The following is a 5,197-nucleotide window of genomic DNA, read 5'->3' as shown; positions in this document are numbered from 1 at the left end:
TTAAAATATGAAAAATTTAGAGATAAATATAACCAGCTATGTGCAAGACTGTATACTGAAAAAAATTTCTAATGCTGAGAGAAATCAAGGAAGAACTAAACAAATCAAGAGACAAGTCATGCTCATGAAAGGGAACAGTGAATGTTGTTAAGGTGTCGATTCTTTCCAAATTCATCTGCAGATCACCAGCCTTTGTTGTTATAGTAGAAATCTACAAACTGAATCTAAAGTGTTTTTGAAAATATAAAGGGCCAGAAATGACTTTTGAAAAAAGATAATAGAGTTAGAGGAGTTGAGTTGGAGTTGAAATCTCTCTGTTTTCAAGATTTATTCTAAAGCTACAATAATCAAGGCAGTGCATATACCTAAAGGTAGAAATACAGATCAAAGGGGCAGACTATACGGCCCAGAAATAGATCCACCAAAATATAGAAAACTGATTTCCAACAAAAGTGCTCAGGTGGTTCAATGGGGAAAAGAGGTTTCAACAAATAGTGCTGGAACAATTGGACATCCAAAAAAAAAAAGAACCTTGACTCTTACTTCACACCATACTCCACAATTAGCTCAAAGTGGATCATAGACCTAAATGTTAAGAGATAAAACTATAAAATTTCTGAGAAAACATAGGAGAAGATCTTTTTACCTTGGTTTAAACAAATATCACAAACCATAAAAGAAAAAAGTTAATATATTGGACTTCATAAAAATTTTAACATTTCTACTTTTCTAAAGATAATGTTACATGAATATATCTCAATAAACCTGTTATAAAAATATTAAGAAAATGAAAAAGCCACAGACATGGAAAATTATATATCTGATAAAGGGCTTATAAAAAAACGATTACAGCACAATAAGAGTAATATTTTTAAAACCAACTAAAAAGAGGTCAAAATATTTAAACACACGCTTTCACTAGAGAAATAAATGAATGGCAAATTAGTTCATTAAGAGATGCTAACTTGAGTTTAGGGAAATGTAAATTAAAACATGAGAAGATACCATTGCACCCTCACTAGAATCTCTAAAATTTTAAAAATTGACATGACCAAACATTGCCAAGCATACAAAGCAACAGAAATTCTCATATTTATAACAATTTTATTCATAATAGCTGAAGACTGGAAACAGCTCAAATGTTCACCAATTGGTGAAGAAACAAATTGTCTATATCCAGACCATAGAGTAATAGTCAGCAAGACAAATGGAACTATAGACACACGCAACAATACGAATTCATCGCGAAAGCTATTAGCTAAGTATAACAAGCAAACAGGTCAGATATTGCAAGGAAATAAGGGTGGGTGAGGAGGTTGGCTGCAAAGCGCATGGAGGAACATTTGAAGTTGGTAGAAATGTTCTATATCTTGATTAAGGCAGTAGTTCTATGACTCTGTGTGATCAACAAAGGGCTTCCCTGGTGGTTCAGTGGCAAAGAATCTGCCTGCAGTGCAGGGGACAAGGAGATGCAAGTTCAACCCCTGGGTCAGGAAGATCCCTGGGAGAGGAAATGGCAACCCACTCCAGTATACTTGCCTGGAAGCATCCATGGACAGAGGAGCCTGGCAGCCTGCAGTCCACAGGGTCACAAAGAGTCAGACACGACTGAGCACACTCCCACGATGATAGACAAAGCTCACTGAACGGTACTTGTAAGGGGTAAATGTTATTGGGTTGGCCAAAAAGTTTGTTCAGGTTTTTTCATAACATGGAAACCGAATGAAACTTTTTGGCCAACCCAATAATTTTATGTGAATTATTCCCCAATAAACCTGACTCTTTAAAAGGTAAAACTTAAGAAGAAGTACATTGGGGAAGGACAAAAGCGAGGAATGACTGAAACTTTATGTTATTCAGGCTAAGTCAGTATACATGCAAGACCCCATCACTAAATAATCTTCCCTCTGACTGGTGTTTTGGCGTTCATATTGTGCTCACTCTGGGAAGACAAATAAGGGAGGTAAGGTTATTTCTTTTTTTTATCCCTACAACTAAAAATTCTCGACACATCTCTCCACGTTAATTCAGATTATTCAAAAAAGAGAATAGTTTAGGTTTGGTGAAGTCACAAATAGGAGGAGATACAGTTTTAACTTTAGTACTAAAAACAGCTTTAAAAATAGAACTCATAACTAGATCTTAAATGTTCTTACCACAAAACAGAAATGGCAATTATGTGATGGGCTGATAATATTGTAACCTTTAAATGTATCAGATCATGTTTGCACATCTTAATGTTACATGTCAGTTGTATCTCAATTTTTAAAATTAAAAATATAAATAGATGATAAACAAAAACAGCACTCTTACATATCCTCAGAGGGATAGAAGGTATTTTACCCATGTGCATCCTTAGCTAACAATAGCTCTCTGCAGGTAGAAAATGCAGGCAGAGGGGCATGCTGTGAAGCTGAATAGTTTTGCCCCAGGGAGAGAGATGGCTGGACTTACGTGTTGCAGAGATCACTCTGGTAGTCACGGTATGAAACTGAATTTGATCAGGGCAATGCAGTATAGAAGGACATGGTGGTTGAAAGCTGAAACCATCCCTTGATAAGTGATAAAGCCCTCTCTCAGGGCAATGAGAGGTGGCAACTCAGAGGGACTTGGCCATTGGTTGACTGTGATGGTGAGTGAGAAAATGGCACTGGGGATCGCACTAACATTCTGACTTGGTGGAAGGTGGTGTTACACCAAAAGAACCTGGAAAGAGAGGCAGCAGGCACGCTTGGATAGAGGGAGGGTTCTCATATGGCACTTGTCTATGTTGATCCAGGAGTTTCATTTTGGCTTTTTCTATAAACTCTTCCTTTCCTGCCGTAGGCCCTTCCTCTCTATTCTCACGTTATAGTAAATGATGAATAAAAATAATAAAGTATCTATTTCATGTCCATCTGTCCCACTTAACTGGGAGCTATTCAAGGGTAGGACCTGTGTCTTCTGCATTTTTTATCAAGTCTGGAATTCTTATTGTGCTTCCCAGGACTGAATGTTCTTGCTCCTGTGTCCCCCACTTCTCTGCCGAACGCGTTCTCTCTCGCCTGCTGACATTGCTAGTCCCCCTACCTGGAAGGTCCCTCTGCGCACCGCCCCTCCCCCCCGCCCCCACTGAAACCCCTCCCGGATCTGAAAATCTCTTCATCATTCTTCAGGTCTCAGCTAAGTCTTTGTTTCCCTTAGGAAAACTTAAGGACTTCCCCCACGTCTGGTAGAGGGCCCCTCCTGAATGTCCCCCAGTACCTCTAATTCTGGCTATATTAACACCCATGACTCTGGTGGCTCTGTCGGGAAAGGGAGAGCCCACCTGCAATACTAGAGATCCAGGCTTGATCCCTGGGTCAGGAAGATCCCCTGGAGAAGGAAATGGCTACCCACTCCAGTATGCCTGCCTGGGAGATGCAGCAGACAGAGGAGCCTGGCGGGCTACAGTCCATGGGGTTACAAGAGTCAGACATGACGTAGCCACTAACCCACCACCTCCACTCTATTCTAAAGTGCTCGTTTTCTTCATCAGCCTGGAAGTTTCGGAAGACCGAAGACTATGGGAGCCCTGGCTGTGCTGTGCTTAGCCTCTCAGTCATGTCTGACTCTTTGTGACCCCATGGACTGTAGCCTGCCAGGCTCCTCTGTCTGTGGGGATTCCTCAGGCAAGAATAGCAGAGTGGGCTGCCATGCCTTTCTCCAGGGAATTTCCCAACCCAGGAATTGAACACAGGTCTCCTGCACTGCAGGCGGATTCTTTACCAGCTGAGCTACCAGGGAAGGCCAGCCCTGGTTAGTAATGCTAGTCATATTACTCATCATAATAATATTAGCTACTAGGTATTTAATTTATTTAAAATGCTAGGTATTTTAATTTAATTTATTGGTTACTAGGTATTTAATGGGGCTTCCCTGGTAGCTCAGTTGGTAAAGAATGTGCCTGCAATGCAGGAGACCCGGGTTCGATTCCTGGGTTGGGAAGATTCCCCCAGAGTAGGAAATGGCAACCCACTCCAGTATTCTTGCCTGGAGAATCCCATGGACAGAGGAGCCTGGCAGGCTACAGTCCATGGGGTTGCAAGAGTCAGGCATGACTTAGCGACTAAATACGGCACTCATCCTTCCAAGTATTTTGACGTATTAACTCATTTAGACCTCATGAGAGCCTTTCAAGGTAAGCCCTGTTATTATCACCTTTTCAGGTTAGGAAACTAAAATGTCACGAGGCAAGTTAACTTGAGGTCAACATTCTAAGAAGAGTATTAATCAACAACGACGACAGCTATTTATCGTGTGCTCCCTAGTTCCTCTCACGCTATCCTCAGATAAAAGATGTTCCATCAATGTTTGCAGAATTGATTTCAGGTGAGGATGTCATACTCAAGCTGGCAGCTCATACCTGGCACAGAGGAGAGGGCAGACCAGGCAAAACTGTCATAAACACCCAGCACCTGCCCGGGGCTGAGGTGTTGGGACACAGTGGTAAAAACACTCTCCACGCAGCTGCTTTAAGGCCGTGGAGAAGGGCATCCTGCCAGTCAGAACAGCAGGGGGAAGATTTTGGGGTCTTTTTGCTTTTTATATTTTAACCGTGCCCTGTGGCATGCGGGATCTTAGTTCCTCAACCAGGGATCAAATCTATGCCTCCTGCATTGGAAGCGTGGAATCTTAAACATAGATCACCAGGGAAGCCCCAAGAGTTTCTATATCATTCATTTTATTTCCAAACAACATACTCTAGACATAACCCTGGAATCCCTCCTGTTGATTTCTTTATCTCACCCTGCGCTGACGTGTAACCCAGTGACCCTCCCCCTTTCCTATAAAATGACTCCACACCCTATCCTCCTGTGGCTCTCTCATGTGTCCACGTTGTGTGTCTTGAGGACTTCCTGGAAAACCATTCAGGAAAGGTCACAACATTGTGAATACTGGAGGTGCCCTGATGCAGAGGAAGGGTCACTCAGAAATCAGGAACTGTACAGCTCAGTTCAGGTCAGTCGCTCAGTCGTGTCTGACTCTGCAACCCCATGAATCGCAGCACGCCAGGCCTCCCTGTCCATCACCAACTCCCGGAGTTCACTCAGATTCACGTCCAATGAGTCAGTGATGCCATCCAGCCATCTCATCCTCTGTCGTCCCCTTCTCCTCCTGCCCTCAATCCCTCCCAGCATCAGAGTTTTTTCCAATGAGTCAGCTCTTGGCATGAGGT

This window comes from Ovis aries, chromosome 3 (assembly GCF_016772045.2).
Source record: "Ovis aries strain OAR_USU_Benz2616 breed Rambouillet chromosome 3, ARS-UI_Ramb_v3.0, whole genome shotgun sequence".
NCBI classification, from domain to species: Eukaryota; Metazoa; Chordata; class Mammalia; order Artiodactyla; family Bovidae; genus Ovis; species Ovis aries.
The sequence above is the reverse complement of the archived record's forward strand: the minus strand, read 5'-3'. Positions refer to the sequence as shown.